Consider the following 17,252-nt stretch of genomic DNA (forward strand, 5'->3'; position numbering starts at 1 on the left):
GCAAAGAGAGACCCTAAAAGCAACATAGACCAGAAAGGAACACAGACAATATACGGTAACAGTCACCTTACAGGCAATACAATGGCACTAAATTCCTATCTTTCAATAGTTACATTGAATGTAAATGGGCTAAATGCCCCAATCAAAAGACACAGGCTAACATACTGGATTAAAAAACAAGATCCATCGATATGCTGTCTGCAAGAGACTCATTTTAGGCCCAAAGACACCCCCAGATTGAAAGTGAGGGGGTGGAAAACCATTTACCATGCTAATGGACACCAAAAGAAAGCTGGGGTGGCAATCCTTATATCAGACAAATTAGATTTTAAACCAAAGACTGTAATAAGAGATGAGGAAGGACACTATATCCTACTTAAAGGATCTATCCAACAAGAAGATCTAACAATTGTAAATATCTATGCCCCTAACATGGGAGCAGCCAATTATATAAGGCAATTAATAACAAAAGCAAAGAAACACATCGACAACAATACAATAATAGTGGGGGACTTTAACATCCCCCTCACTGAAATGGACAGATCATCTAAGCAAAAGATCAACAAGGAAATAAAGACTTTAAATGACACACTGGACCAAATGGACTTCACAGACATATTCAGAACATTCCACCCCAAAGCAACGGAATACACATTCTTCTCTAGTGCCCATGGAACATTCTCCAGAATCGATCACATCCTAGGTCATAAATCAGGTCTCAACCGGTACCAAAAGATTGGGATCATCCCCTGCCTATTTTCAGACCACAATGCTTTGAAACTAAAACTCAATCACAAGAGGAAAGTCGGAAAGAACTCAAATACATGGAGGCTAAAGAGCATCCTACTGAAGAATGAATGGGTCCACCAGGAAATTAAAGAAGAATTAAAAAAATACATGGAAACCAATGAAAATGAAAACACAACTGTTCAAAATCTTTGGGATGCAGCAAAGACAGTCCTAAGAGGAAAGTATATAGCAATACAAGCCTTTCTCAAGAAACAAGAAAGTTCTCAAGTACACAACCTAATCCTACACCTAAAGGAGCTGGAGAAAGAACAGCAAAGAAAGCCTAAACCCAGCAGGAGAAGAGAAATCATAAAGATCAGAGCAGAAATCAATGAAATAGAAAATAAAAGAACAGTAGAACAGATCAACGAAACTAGGAGCTGGTTCTTTGAAAGAATTAACAAGATTGATAAACCCCTGGCCAGACTTATCCAAAAGAGAAGAGAAATGACCCAAATCAACAAAATCATGAATGAAAGAGGAGAGATCACAACCAACACCAAAGAAATACAAACAATTATAAGAACATATTATGAGCAACTCTATGCCAGCAAATTAGATAACCTGGAAGAGATGGATGCATTCCTAGAGATGTATCAACTACCAAAACTGAACCAGGATGAAATAGAAAACCTGAACAGACCTATAACCACTAAGGAAATTGAAGCAGTCATCAAAAATCTCCCAAAAAACAAAAGCCCAGGGCCAGATGGCTTCCCAGGGGAATTCTACCAAACATTTCAAGAAGAATTAATACCTATTCTTCTGAAACTGTTTCAAAAAATAGAAACGGAAGGAAAACTTCCAAGCTCATTTTATGAGGCCAGCATTACCTTGATCCCAAAACCAGACAAAGACCCCATCAAAAAGGAGAATTACAGACCAATATCCCTGATGAACATGGATGCAAAAATTCTCACCAAAATACTAGCCAATAGGATCCAACAGTACATTAAAAGGATTATTCACCATGACCAAGTGGGATTTATCCCTGGGCTGCAAGGTTGGTTCAACATCCGCAAATCAATCAATGTGATACAGTACATTACCAAAGGAAAGAACAAGAATCATATGATCCTCTCAATAGATGCAGAAAAAGCTTTTGACAAAGTACAACATCCTTTCTTGATCAAAACTCTTCAGAGTATAGGGATCAAGGGTACATACCTCAATATCATAAAAGCCATCTATGAAAAACCAACAGCAAATATTCTCAATGGGGAAAAACTGAGAGCTTTCCCCCTAAGGTCAGGAACGTGGCAGGGATGTCAACTATCACCACTGTTATTCAACATAGTATTGGAAGTCCTAGCCACAGCAATCAGACAACAAAAAGAAATCAAAGGCATCCAAATTGGCAAAGAAGAAGTCAAACTCTCACTCTTTGCAGATGATATGATACTTTATGTGGAAAACCCCAAAGACTCCACCCCAAAACTGCTAGAACTCATACAGGAATTCAGTCAAGTGGCAGGATATAAAATCAATGCACAGAAGTCAGTGGCATTCCTATACACCAACAGCAAGACAGAAGAAAGAGCAATTAAGGAGTCGATCCCATTTACAATTGCACCCAAAACCATAAGATACCTAGGAATAAATCTAACCAAAGAGACAAAGGATCTGTACTCAGAAAACTATAAAATACTCATGAAAGAAATTGAGGAAGACACAAAGAAATGGAAAAACGTCCCATGCTCATGGATTGGAAGAACAAATATTGTGAAGATGTCAATGCTACCTAGAGCAATCTACACATTCAATGCAATCCCCATCAAAATACCATCCACTTTTTTCAAAGAAATGGAACAAATAATCCTAAAATTTGTATGGAACCAGAAAAGACCCCGCATAGCCAGAGGAATATTGAAAAAGAGAAGCAAAGCCGGTGGCATCACAATTCCGGACTTCCAGCTCTATTACAAAGCTGTCATCATCAAGACAGCATGGTACTGGCACAAAAACAGACACATAGATCAATGGAACAGAATAGAGAGCCCAGAAATGGACCCTCAACTCTATGGTCAACTAATCTTCGACAAAGCAGGAAAGAATGTCCAATGGAACAAAGACAGTCTCTTCAACAAATGGTGTTGGGAAAATTGGATAGACACATGCAGAAGAATGAAACTGAACCACTTCCTTACACCACACACAAAAATAGACTCCAAATGGTTGAAAGACCTCAATGTGAGACAGCAGTCCATCCAAATCCTAAAGGAGAACACAGGCAACAACCTCTTTGACCTCAGCCAAAGGAACTTCTTCCTAGAAACATCACCAAAGGCAAGGGAAGCAAGGGCAAAAATGAACTATTGGGACTTCAGCAAGATAAAAAGCTTTTGCAAAGCAAAGGAAACAGTTAACAAAACCAAAAGACAACCAACAGAATGGGAGAAGATATTTGCAAATGACATATCAGATAAAGGGCTAGTATCCAAAATCTATAAAGAACTCATCAAACTCAACACCCAAAGAACAAAGAATCCAATCAAGAAATGGGCAGAAGACATGAACAGACATTTTTCCAAAGAAGACATCCAAATGGCCAACAGACACATGAAAAAGTGCTCAATATCGCTCAGCATCAGGGAAATCCAAATCAAAACCTCAATGAGATACCACCTCACACCAGTCAGAATGGCTAAAGTTAACATGTCAGGAAACGACAGATGTTGGCGGGGATGCGGAGAAAGGGGAACCCTCCTACACTGTTGGTGGGAATGCAAACTGGTGCAGCCACTCTGGAAAAGTGTATGGAGGTTCCTCAAAAAGTTGAAAATAGAGCTACCATATGATCCAGCAATTGCACTACTGGGTATTTACCCCAAAAATACAAAAGTAGGGATCCGAAGGGGTACGTGCACCCCGATGTTTATAGCAGCAATGTCCACAATAGCCAAACTGTGGAAAGAGCCAAGATGTCCATCGACAGATGAATGGATAAAGAAGAAGTGGTATATATATACAATGGAATATTATGCAGCCATCAAAAGGAATGAGATTTTGCTATTTGCAACGACGTGGATGGAACTGGAGGGTATTATGTTGAGTGAAATAAGTCAAACAGAGAAAGACATGTATCATATGATCTCACTGATATGAGGAATTCTTAATCGCAGGAAACAAACTGAGTGTTGTTGGAGTGGGGGGTGGGGTGGGAGGGATGGGGGGACTGGGTGATAGACACTGGGGAGGGTATGTGCTCTGGTAAGCACTGTGAATTGTGCAAGACTGTTGAATCTCAGATCTGTACCTCTGAAACAAATAATGCAATATATGTTAAGAAAAAAAAAAAGAAGAAGAAGAAGAAGAAGGTAGCGGGAGGGGAAGAATGAAGCGGGGGAAATCGGAGGGGTAGACGAACCATGAGAGACGATGGACTCTGAAAAACAAACAGGGTTCTAGAGAGGATGGGGGTGGGAGGATGGGTTAGCCTGGTGGTGGGTATTGAGGAGGGCACATTCTGCATGGAGCACTGGGTGTTGTGCACAAACAATGAATCATGGAACACTTCATCTAAAACTAATGTTGTAATGTATGGGGATTAACATAAGAATAAAAAAATTAAAAGAAAAAATAACCATCTTTCTGAGGAAAGGAAACAGATAGTAATATAAGGTGACTTGGGTTACCATAACTTGGAAGATAGTAGTACCAGAGATGAAGGAGCTATGCAGGGAAGGTAAGTGTTGGAATGTTTGAATGCTTTGGTCTGAATGTTTTTTTCTTCCAAAATTCATAGGTTTAAACCTAACCCCCAAGATGATGGTATTAGGAAGTGGGGTCTTTAGAAAGTGATTGGCTCATAAGGGTAGAACTCTCATGAATGAAATTAATGCCCGTATAAAAGAGGTCCTAGAGAGCTCCCTGGCCCCTTCTACCATGTAAGGATATAGAAGTCTGCTGTGTATGAAATTCAATTTGTTAATTAAAAAAAATCTCTTGGGACACCTGAGTGGCTCAATCAGTTAAGTGTCTGCCTTCAGCTCAGGTAATGATCCCAGAGTCCTGGGGTGGAGTCCCGCATTAGGCTCCTTGCTCAGTGGGAAGCCTGCTTCGCCCTCTGCCTGCCACTTCCCCTGCTTGTGCTCTCTTTCTCTCTCTTTCTGACAAAAAGGTAAATAAATAAAATCTTTAAAATAAAATCTTCCCAGAGAGAAATGTCCAGGCTCAGAAGGCTTATGTGTGTGTGTGTGTGTGTGTGTGTGCCTGTGTGTCTGTGTCTGTGTCTGTGTCTATGTGTGAACCTTTATTGCTGCATCTACCTTTCCTCTTAACAATTGTATCTTTCCATGATCTAGCCCTGGACTTTCCCCATATGTTCATCATTATATGCATTGTGCATGAATAATAATGAGTAAAAATACAAAAAAAATAACAAAAATAATAATGATGACAAAAATGATTGATGCTGTGTCAGATTTCTCTGAAGGAAGAAAAGAAACATTTCTGAAGATAACATAGTTGGAGAACTGAAGGGCAATATATATTTTCAAACCAATTTATTAAGTTTCTATTTTAAGCCTTTAAGTGTAATACATACGAGTTGCTTAACACTTCTGAGTGACTACTAGCAAAGAGGTTTATGTATACATTTTTAATGGCATAAAAATATGAATAGCATTGTGAATATTTGAAAGATGCTTCCTGCCTATACATATACTCAAGGCAAACTTGGCATTGACTTGCTACTTCATTGTCTATTAATATCCTCCAAGGAACACATTCATAAAAGTGTATGACTTCTTATTCTGAACTTATTCATCATCAGTAGGAGCTTCAACATTATCTGGATAGCCTGCTTTTAATTTTTTTATGGTGAATCATTGTGATTACTTGACTTAAGTTGTTTCAAGACTCCAGAAATACACATGATCATTGTGCTTGTTTGTTTTCAGAATATCTTTGGAAAATAAAGTTCTGTTTTAGGGAAGCAGATTTTGCAGAGTACTGAGGGAGGCTATTTCTGTGCAGGCTCCTGCCTCTCTGACACTGGAAACAGCCTTCTTTCCCATTCTATGTCTTTGTTCTCCACCCTGCCAGAACAAGCTCCCTTCATCTTTTAAAGCAATGGAGACTATATGTTGGCTAATTGAATATTTTTTTAAAATAATTAAATAATAATAATAATAATAATAAACCAATGGAGAGGTCTTGCCTCCTAGCAGTGAGTTTATTGCCTGACTGGGCAGGGACTCTGGGGATTGGGGTAATAAGTGAGGGGAGAGAAGGCTGGTTCTCAATCAGTATTTGTCCTCTGGTCTGTGCATTTCTCACATAAACTTGCAGTTTATTCACTGTTCATTCATTCCTTTATCCCATCATCCAGGATTTTCTCTGTGCCTGCTTTGTGCCGGCTGCTGGGTTGAGGTTTGGCTTTTGACTTCTGGAATGATAAAGGGGTAGAGTTACTAAGGACTTTCATCTGTTCAGAAACAACTCCAGAGAACAGGAACTTTACATACCTGAACGTATTTCTCCCTCACAATAACCCTATGAGTTCAGTGATATTGTCATTTCCATTTACTAGATGAAAAAGCTGAAGTGACACTTGCCTATAGCAGCATCCAGGGAATAGATGAGACTCCACTTGCTCTATTTCCAGGTCCATGCTTCCCCCTATGCTATGTTGTTGGCCTGGGGCTCCCTATCCTCTCCACATTAACCTCAGCCTAAGATGATCTTCAAACACTCTCTACACCTGGGTTTCTAATTGGGACTTTTACCAATTGGGAACCTCTAGTACCAAATCAATTTTCAAGTATTTGTGGAGAACCCATTCTTTCAGTCAATAGGGCAGGGTCTTTACCTGGATTTCTCTACTTCTCCTCCTCTCACATGATGTTCAGATCCCATACCCTGGTCACTGTTAAGGTGGATGTTTCCTGTTTATTAAAAACCCTTTCAAAATGTGGTACCCAAAATGTTCTGATGAACATCAAGCATAGTGGGGCTATTAGCAGTCTTGACCTGGGCATCATTTTTTCCATAAAGCCTAAGATTGCATATGTAAAAAAAAAAAAAAAAAAGGATAGTAGTTCTTCTGCCTATCTCCCTTTTCAGCTACCCTCACACCACATATACGTACCACACAAACACACACACTCTAGGAAGAAGAATTGCTAACTTGATTGCAATAGTTGGTCTGAAAAGTAATTGCCTTGGTTCAAATTCTGGTTTCACTACTTGGTAACCATGTAACGTTGGGCAAGTCACTTAACCTCGCCATCTATAAAAGGAGAATAAAAGTGGAATCTGCCTCAAAGAATGATTGTGAGGACTGAAGGACATAGCACAGAGTGCTTTGTTCACAATGGAATATAACAGGGCCTCTTTTAGTGACAATCAGAGATCCATGTGATAAAAGCATGTAACATGCTCTTCTGCCTCTTTTTTCTGCTCCATGGGGGCAGCATAAGTCATCCCTTTCTCTTGTTTTTCCTTTTTCCCTATGCATGAAGCTTGGTAGGAAGTTTGAGACTGGATCTGCTGTGCCAACCAAACCAATTCTTTCCCTCAGTTTCCTCTCCATTTTGGAAGATGCTATTTTGATTGTACCTGAAATTTAATTTATAGACATGACTAAGTGACAACACAAAGAAGTCAATGCCATTGAAAATAGTTGTATTACTCAAAATTCCCAAGAGTAGAGGGCATGCCACACCACACAAAAACACACAGGGAAGTATCAAGGTCAATCAGAAGACAGAAAAAGTGAGGGGAAAACATGCCTCAGAGCCTTTATTACAGCTTCCATGGGAAGAAATGCATGAGGCAAGACAGGCAAATTTGAAGAAATTTAGGATTGGGTAATTTGAAAAATTTTGGCAAACTTTGGACTATAGGAGTGGTCTCTAGTTGTTATCCAGTACTTGCCCCTTGGGTGATTTAGGGCATGGAAAATACTGTCTTTGAATGCAAGTTAGGTAAAGAAGGTAGTTGGGTAAATGAGTTTTGGATTGGTTAGTTTGCATATGAAATGTGTGCTAAAGACAATTTGTTTGCTATCTCTAGGAATTTGCTAACTCTGGGAAGTATGGGTCATTCAGGATTAGCAACCTCCATAGATGGTCAAAACAGCATGAAATATAGAAAAGAAGGCATGGGATTAATACACAAGGAAAGAAAGATATGGCCAAGAAATTCATGCATTTCTGGGCTCCAGCCCATACCATATGTCCAAATGATCCCCAATATACTGTTGCTATCTAGTTTATCAGTATGGGTGATACATGGCCTACAGTGTTAGATTGCCTTGGTTCAAATACCTACTCTGCCATTATTAGCTGTGTGATTTTTGGATGTCAACTTTATTTCTCCTGCCTCAGTTCATCCATAAAATGGGCATATCAATAACACCTAACTCTATGGGTGTAAGGATTTAGTAGATTGCCATATGTAAAGTACTTAGAGAAGTATTGGCACAGTATGTTGTAATCTTGAAGATATCAAACAGGATCTGAGCAGAGCTCCAGTAGGGACAAGTGAGAGTAGGCTGATGATGCAGGCTGGCCTGGTTTGAGGGCATAAAGCAGGTCCCACAGTACTAGCCAAGAGGGTCCTTGGCTTCACACAGAAGCCAAATGCAGGCTGAGAGGAAGTGATAACAGAGTTTATTGAAGACATAGAGAAAGTGTAGACACCGAGTGTCTGGGAGACTCAGAAAAGAAAGAAGAGTGAGTCTCATTTTTGCTTGGGGTCTGGGATTTTATTGAGAGTTGTGGTCCACTGCATGTGTCTTCTCAGGCATCCAGGAACAAAGACAAGTGTTTGGGTGTCCTCTATACGTCACTTATGCCCTCACGCCAAGGGTCTTGGTGAGTCCGTGGTCACAACAACTCCACCTGGTCACTCCTTAGATGTTATCTATTGTACTGGAAGACTCCAAAGAAATCATTATCTCCTTGACCTTTACAAGGACACATATCTGTTCTATAAGGCACATGTAAGGCAGGGGTATAGATCCTAGCAAGAATGGAAACAGCAAAAGGAGTAAAAAAAAAAAAAAAAAACAGTTTTTCATGGGGTCCCTCTAGTTTCCCTGTCTCACTGAGATGTGGATCACACTTAACTATTTTCTGGGCTGTGAGAAGTCTCTGCAGCTACCTGCAGAGCCTGGGTGAAGAGCCTGGGAAGGTCTGGAGACAGATGTGAAAGGGGAATACAGGATGGGACTGAGGGTGGGGACAAAAAGATCGCCAATGAATACAAACAATGATATTTTCAGATGCTGCTCTTAAGTTAAATGGTTGTGAGGCTTCTTTATTTTAGGGTATTTGTAAGTGCTGCTTTATGGTTCCTGGAGATGTCAGGATGCTGCTTAGACAGCAGATCAGATTTTCATCAGAACCTTCAATAGTGATCATGTAAATTCCTGATAGACTTGGAGGAGGACAGTCAGCAGGATCTCACAGGAGGTGGATTCATAATCCCATAAATGTGTAGAGCAGCATCATCCTCTAGGATCCTGGGGTCTTTCCTCTGCCTTGTCCAGTTAGCCTTGTAATCAAGAACTTGAAGAAAAGCTGAGGACTTAACCTTGGCATTTCCACTGATTACCCAAGCACCCATTCCTAATTGATTCCAGAAAATCCAATTTCTGATTGACTCTTTTCTGTTTTTCAGTGATCTTTACTCACTGGACCCAAACCCTTGACTCTAAATTTACCCCATCCACTCCCACCCCAAGCTCACTGTTCTTCCTTACCTCTCTCTCAATAGTTTGGTCCTTGTTCTTTGACAGGGCTTTGGCATCTACCATTGTCTGCAAAGGGCTACTCCCTCCCATCCTCAAGCTTCCCTAACCCTCTCCAGCCACCCATCAATGAGGAGCACTCAGTCAGCTTTACCAAACATGTGGGTGACATGCGAGGGCCGTAAATACTTTATACAAAGGCAGAATATATGTTAATATCTATATACACTATCCATTGGTACAACAAACCCAGAATAAGGGAATTAAGTTTAAAAGGAATAAATAGAAAATCCTTCATTTGTATGCAAAACAGGTATAATATGGGAAGTGGGAAAACTTCAGTACAATACATACATAATGGTGAAAAAGGCCTAAGGATTTTAGCTGTGTGGAGTGATCCAGCAGAGACTTCTTGCCCTCATTAACATCTCTCACCCACAGACTTTGATGTTCTTGCCTTTATTCTCTCTTCTGAGTGAGAGTGAGAGAAAATGAGAGAGAGATTTATCTCATTTTGCATCTGGGAAGAAGGAGGCTTAAAGAAATGCATCTCCTTTAAGGTTATATTGCTATTTGGTCCACGCTTGTAAAAAGGAAGTGAAATGGTTAATAATTCATATAATTAAAAATAAAACACTTTTTTTTTTCTTAACAAACTGAATATTTTAGATCAACTACTGGGTAATTGCACATAATCTTCATTCAATGTGTCAGTGGAGATCCTATGGTTATGGTAACAGTTTTAATATTTGTTTAGGAAATTTATGTTTTATTATTTGTTATCTCTTCGTTCCATCTAAAAAGCAAAATATATGATTTGAAAGAGAAAAAAGGAAGCAAAGACTTAAATCTTATGATAGAAAAATGTGGTTTTCTTTTGAGTTATTAAATAAGCACAATATATTAGAAAGTCTTTCCAATTTTTTTAGTCTTGTTAGAAGCAATTTTGGGTACTTGAAAGAAAAGATAAAAAATTGGGGTGTAATTAAAAAGCACATTTTGAGAGTGATTTACTTTTTTTTTTTTTTAAGATTTTTATTTATTTATTTGACAGAGACAGCGAGAGAGGGAACACAAGCAGGGGGAGTGGGAGAGGGAGAAGCAGGCTCCCCGCCAAGCAGGGAGCCCAATGCAGGACTCGATCCCAGGACCCTGGGATCATGACCTGAGCTGAAGGCAGTCGCTTAACCAACTGAGCCACCCAGGCGCCCCAGAGAGTGATTTACTTTCATTTTGGGTGATTAAACATCACACATTTTGAAGGTGCTTTACTTGTGCAAGAGGCAGACTTCTGGAGGTTCAGAGTCACTCAGACAAATTATCGTGCTGGCACCGCATCTTGGAAATGTGATTCCAGAGTGCCTGAGCCAGGGCAGGGGAACCTGTGTTCCCTGACACATTCTTGATACCCATTCTTATTTTTTTTTAAGATTTTATTTATTTATTTGGCAGATAGAGAAAGAGCACAAGCAGGGGGAGCAGCAGAGAGAGAGAGGGAGAAGTAGGTTCCCCACTGAGCAGGGAGCCTGATGCAGGGCTTGATCCCAGGACCCTGGGATCATGACCTGAGCTGAAGGCAGACACTTAACTGACTGAGCCACCCAGGTGCCCCAATACCCATTCTTAGACACCTCTCTCAGAGAAGAAATCCATCACTGTTCTCACAGAAAAGCACATCACAACTTCTCTTCCACCAAAGTTGTTGGGAACTCATTTCTCAACATATTAGTGAGAATCTCTCACTGTCCCCTTTTCTGAATGGCAGTGCCTCTCACTCAATTTTCCATTTATGCTAATCTATAGACATGCAAATAAATGCACCATCTTATCTCATAAAACACATTTCTTCCGAGAGGCACAAAGCATTATGCTGATTCATTTGCATAATAAGCTGCCAAAAATGTGGAAAACTATATATTAGTCCCTTCAACAGATACATCAGAAGATGCCTGGAACAAGCGAAACCCTTGGGTCATTAATATGGACATCCCAGTCACAGAGGATGCAGCTTCCAATACAATACTTGGACCCAGTAGATGGTGCCACATTTTCTAAAATGTCTTGTCCTGAGAGGTTCCAGGGCACCTCTATTTTCTTCTCTAGGGTCCTGGTGGGCCCCAAAGAGGGCAGGGCAGGGGAAAAGGGCGTGCATCAGCCAGACAAAAGGTGCTTACAGGACACTGACCCTGAACCAGGTTCATACATGTAGGGGAGAGGCAGCAGTGAGTGATAGGAAAGCTCAGGCTTCCCCTGGCCAGACTAAAAGTGTCTTCCTTTTTATTCCTGATGGTTTGTCCATATTCTGGTCAAAAGGCCAGAAAGGTATTCTTCAAAGTGTCATAAAGAACTTTGGTGAGAAAAACAGGAGAAAATTGTTACTGATACGAAAAGTAAAAGCTTGGATCTAAGAAGGGAGGAAAGAAAAAAGAGGATACTACTAGTGTCAGACTATACTTAGGAAAAGAGAGGTCTGAGAAGAGAGAGGGAGGGCTGCTGCCTGGGAGGAGCTGACAGTGGAGTGAGAGGGATGGAGTGCACTAGGAAAGAGAGGGACCTTGTAGAGATACCTGGAAGCCCATGTCCAGACTGAAGGAGGGAGAAATCTTCATGTCATCTGGGTCTTGGACTGGCCCCAACTAATGGTCTATGTTGCCTGTGAGCCCAAACTTGGAGATAAGGGCTTGCTGAGCTCAGCTCTTGGACTTTACAGGTCCTCAGAATTATAGGTGTAGGGAACTCACTTGCAACAGCAGAGGTTTTCCTCCTCAGCTGGGAAACAAAACAACTAAACAAAAACACAAACAAACAAGCAAAAACCTAGTAAGGCTGTAGGTCAAACTTAGCTCCTCCAAGGCCTTGTAAGGAGAGTCTTCCTACGAGGACAGCTGGATCACACGGGACCTTCTAGCTTCCCCAGAGACATATGTTCTCTTTGAGGATCTCTCACCATTTGTTTTTATTGCCCCCACACTGACTTTAGGTAATGTTGTCCTTCATTTACTGGTCAGGGTCATGCTTAGACACCTGAGACCCAGGTGAAGCTTTTGAATCTGAGCTACATCCCACAAGAATTATGATGTGTTAGCCCTGTAAAACTCATTTATTGGGTTACCTCATAGCTTTCCAACTCAACTTCTCAGAGAATGTTCCTGTCCACACCAGGAGAAGTAAAACTCAACACCTCACAGGGCTGCTTTTACTTGTACCATGTGCCTCAGTGGACCATGTGTATGATTCAAGAATTGCTAAGAAGACTATGTTTCAAAATCAAAACATCTCCTTTATTCATGATCTTAGTGAGAATGGATGTTATCATGATGGCATTTTGACCAGCAGGTATAGGAATACACAATTCCTATCTTGTTTTACCAACCCTCCACCCCATGTTATCTCCAAGACAATGTATAGATAATGATACAAGTAAATCAAAGTTATTTATTATTAGTTAGGGCTTTGCCTCCAAGCCAAATTTCAAGGTCTATTAAACTAGTTTTTACCCTCTGGAGAATTATTTTTGTTTAGTCTTGGGGCATATTAGAGCATAGAATCAAATAACCTTCACCCATACACATCTTCAGACCTTATAACTAGCCAATGCTCACCACTGGAGAAAAAAAATAAAATGTCAGGGCTGAGCTATTAATCATATGTCTGGTTGTCATTTAGAGGAAGAGAAAACAGCCAAAGAGAGGAGGAGATGGTTGGTCCTTGAGCACTTACCACTTAAGCCACGTGGGTAGGTGAGAAAGAAATCAGGGGCCACACCTACCTCTGTGACTTCTGGAAACTCTACATCTAGACAGACTACCCAATCACTGACTTAGAGTAAGTGTTCTAAAGTGTGGTCTGGCCTCAAGCTCACATTGGCCTCAGTGAGAACCTGTTAGACATGCAAGTTCTCAGGCCCCACCCCAGGCATACAAGATCAGACACTCTAGGGGTGGGGCCTGAGATCTGTATTTTAAAGATCTATCCTCCCCCAGGCAGATGCTATGCAGATGAAATCTGGGAACCACTGGCTTAGAGCTGGGATTGTCCTGCTCTTCATTCTGACTCATCTTGAGCTGTATAACATTTGCTGAGATTGGAACAGAATGTGAGAAAAAGGGAGAGATGGAAGTGGTCAAGCTCCTCTTAGAGGTGGACTCATACTAGCATTGATGCTTAAAATTCCACTGTGGGACCACTCCTCTTGATTACAGTATAGGGCCTCAGCTAAGTTATCAAGTTGCTATTCTCACTCATTACTCAAGCTTGGATCCATCACTGAGAATGGCTATTTGTCATCTTAGAAATTAGAAAGACTAAGGAAAGCCTGACACATAAATTCCTATCAGAGGGATGGGAAGATGTTGCTGAGGAGATAGGAAATGTAGGGATGCAGAAGTGAGCACATATCTAGAGAATGTAAAAGAAAGATCTCAACCCTGCTGGCTTTGCAATGGCCCCTGGAGCATTCTTCCAAGAAGCATTTTTAGGCTGGGCAGGAAATGTCATTTAGTCATACATCAAAAACCTCCTCTAATCACTTCTTTAAGGAAATCAGGCCCTGTGAACAGGGGTATGTAGTAGACATATTTCTTAGGCCCTGGAGCTCCTTTTATAAAGGATACATAAAACCAAATTGTCCTTATTTAATGTATGACTGAACATACTATGGGAATTTGTACATTGTAAGCAGAGAATATCATTTAAGTCTTTTCAGTTGTAGATAACAAAAAGACTTTGGAAAGATATAGGGGAACTCATAATGAAAAATCCAGAGACCCAGATTCATAAAGCATAAGAATAAGAGGAGCGGTCCCAGTAATGTGGGTCTCAGGAGCCAACGACCATATCTTCAAGGTATTCTATATTCACAACATACAAACTCCAATTATTTCAAGCTCTAGGTTCAAATTTTAGGGTAAGAATATCTGCTTGGCCAGATTTGCTCACATGCTCATTACTTGGCTGAAAAGGGTGAGGTTTCTTTTCTTGGCTGAAAGATGATGAAGGTTCTTGGATAAAGGTTCTTTTCCCAAAACAAAATCAGGAGCTATTATACCAAGTGTTGGCTATATACTGTGTGGAGGAGCCTCAAGCTGCATGGGCTGAGCCAGCAGTACCTGCATTCTGTGCATCTCGTCCCTGATTTTCTTATTGTGTGGAACTTGTTATCAACACTAATAACAGCCACAGGATCAGAAAAGTGTACAGGAGCTAAGAGTTTATCTACCTACCCCAGCAGTATCCAAGTATATGAGAGGGTTCAGAGATTATCAAAAGCAGCAGTTGCCGGGCGCCTGGGTGGCTCAGCTGATTAAGCGACTGCCTTCAGCTCAGGTCATGATACTGGAGTCACGGGATCGAGTCCTGCATCGGGCTCCCTGCTCAGTGGGGAGTCTCCTTCTCCCTCTGACCCTCCTCCCTCTCATGCTCTCTGTCTCTCATTCTCTCTCAAATAAATAAATAAAATCTTAAAAAAAAAAAAAAGCAGCAATTGCCAACTCTCGGGACAACAAGACTCAAAAGTTGTCCACAGCAGTGGTCCCCAACTCTCTAAGGGGCTCAGAGGTTATCTGTACCAGCATTCCTAACTACGGAGGAATCAAGCTTTGCTTGTTTGGTTGCTTGTTTGTATGTTTATATTAATTCCCAATCTGTTGTGGACTGTGAAATACCATAAACATTTTTTAAGAAGAAAAAGATAACACCAAAAGAAGCAAAAGAGTAAGAAGAAAGCAAAACCAAAATAAAAGAAAATATAAAGAAATATTTGAAAAATAGTAGGCAATAGACTTCACGTGCATGGCCCTGCTGCCCCATGCCCTGACCACCAGCACCTGGCCCGAGCTAGCGGCGGGCAGCGCGCGCCTTCCCCCGCTTTCCACTGCCTCTGCTGGGGCCCACCCGCGCCCTCTCTGGTTCCATGGCGTGCAGGCCAGAGCCTCAGCCACAGCGCCCTCCGCCCGCTGCCGGCATTGTGGCCTCTTAAGACTACCTGGTGATGGGGGCTGCTCGGGCTGTCTGGCCAGTGCACGCAGGGTGGCAGAGCTGGGCGCTAGGGCTGCCATGGTGGAGAGCCACAAGCTGGGCAGCACATGCGTGAATGTTGGATGTGTACCCAAAAAGGTAATGTGGAACACAACTGTCCACTCTGAATTCATGCACGATCATGTTGATTACGGCTTTCAAAGTTGTAAGAGTAAATTCAATTGGCACGTTATAAAGGAAAAGCGTGATGCCTATGTGAGCTGCCTGAATACCATCTATCAAAATAATCAAACCAAGTCCCATATAGAAATCATCCAGGGCCACGCATCATTCACGTGTGATCTCGAGCCCACAGTAGAGGTCAATGGGAACAAATACACTGCTTCTTACATCCTGATTGCCACAGGTGGCTTGCCCTCATGTCCTCAGGAGAGCCAGATCCCCAGTGCCAACCTAGGAATAACCAGCGATGGATTTTCCCAATTGGAAGTATTGCCTGGCCACAGTGTCATTGTTGGTGCAGGCTACATTGTTGTAGCGATAGCTAGGATTCTTTCTGCTCTGGGTTCAAAGACATCACTAATGATACCGGCTTGATAAGGTACTTAGAAATTTTGATTCAATTATCAGTTCAAACTGCACTGAAGAGCTGGAGAATTCTGGCATAGAGGTCCTGAAGTACTCACAGGTCAAGGAAGTTAAAAAGACTTCTTCAGGCTTGGAACTGTGCATGATTACTTAAGTTCTGGTAGGAAACCCATCTTGACCACAATTCCAGATGTTGACTGCCTGCTATGGGCCATTGGGCGGGACCCAAACTCCAGTGGAGTCTGAATTTAAACAAAGTGGGCATTTAAACCGATGACAAAGGTCATATCATAGTAGATGAATTCCAGAATACCAGCGTAAAAGGCATCTATGCAGTTGGGGACATGTGTAGAAAAGCTCTTCTTACTCCAGGTGCCATAGCTGCTGGCTGAAAACTTGCCCATAGACTTTTGGAATGCAAAGAAGATTCCAAATTAGACTATGACAACTTCCCCACAGTCATCTTCAGCCACCCCCCCCCCCGCCCTCCTGTTTGGGATAGTGGGACTCACAGAAGATGAGGCCATTTATAAATATTGAAAAGAAAATGTGAAGACCTATTCAACCACCTTTACCCCAATATATCATGTGGTTACCAAAAAGAAAACAAAATGTGTGATGAAAATGGTTTGTGCCACCGCAGAGGAAAAGGTGGTTGGGATCCATACACAAGGAATCAGGTGTGATGAAATGCTGCAGGGTTTTGCTGTTGCAGTTAAAATGGGAGCAACAAAAGCTGACTTTGACAACATGGTTGCTATTCACCCTACCTCTTCAGAAGGACTGGTCATGCTTTGTTGAAAACCCAGAGACTCTTATGGAGGGCAGCTGGACCAGGAGACCCAAAAAGAATCAAGTTACTATGTTTACTTACCGTTCCCATTTTACTATAATCAGGAAATTCTGATAGTGGAAATTTTCAGTGCATAATAGGACTTATTTATGTAATTAGAAAGCTGTTTCGTCATCCAGGGTTAATTTTCATTTGATTGCACCTCACAATAATCAATATTTTAAAGTTGGGTTTTCTTTTCTTTCTTTTTTTAATTTATTAACAGCTCTGTGCTAGCTGGTTTTTTATTTTGTTCTGTTTTGTTTTTGTTTGAGCCTCATCCCAGCTATAAAACTATATGAAGTACAGTTAATTAAGGTGCTTGAATGAGTATCACTTGCTAATTTTTATAGGCTCTGTATATTGCAA

At 41.2% G+C, this 17,252-nt stretch overlaps 1 pseudogene; it reads left to right on the forward strand.

The window, feature by feature from the left end:
* Positions 1-15,277: 15,277 nt before the first annotated feature.
* Positions 15,278-16,852, forward strand: LOC118013519 (annotated as a pseudogene).
* Positions 16,853-17,252: the final 400 nt, after the last annotated feature.

This window comes from Mirounga leonina, unplaced genomic scaffold (genome assembly GCF_011800145.1).
Source record: "Mirounga leonina isolate KUSES-001 unplaced genomic scaffold, KU_Mleo_1.0 Mir_153, whole genome shotgun sequence".
NCBI classification, from domain to species: domain Eukaryota; kingdom Metazoa; phylum Chordata; class Mammalia; order Carnivora; family Phocidae; genus Mirounga; species Mirounga leonina.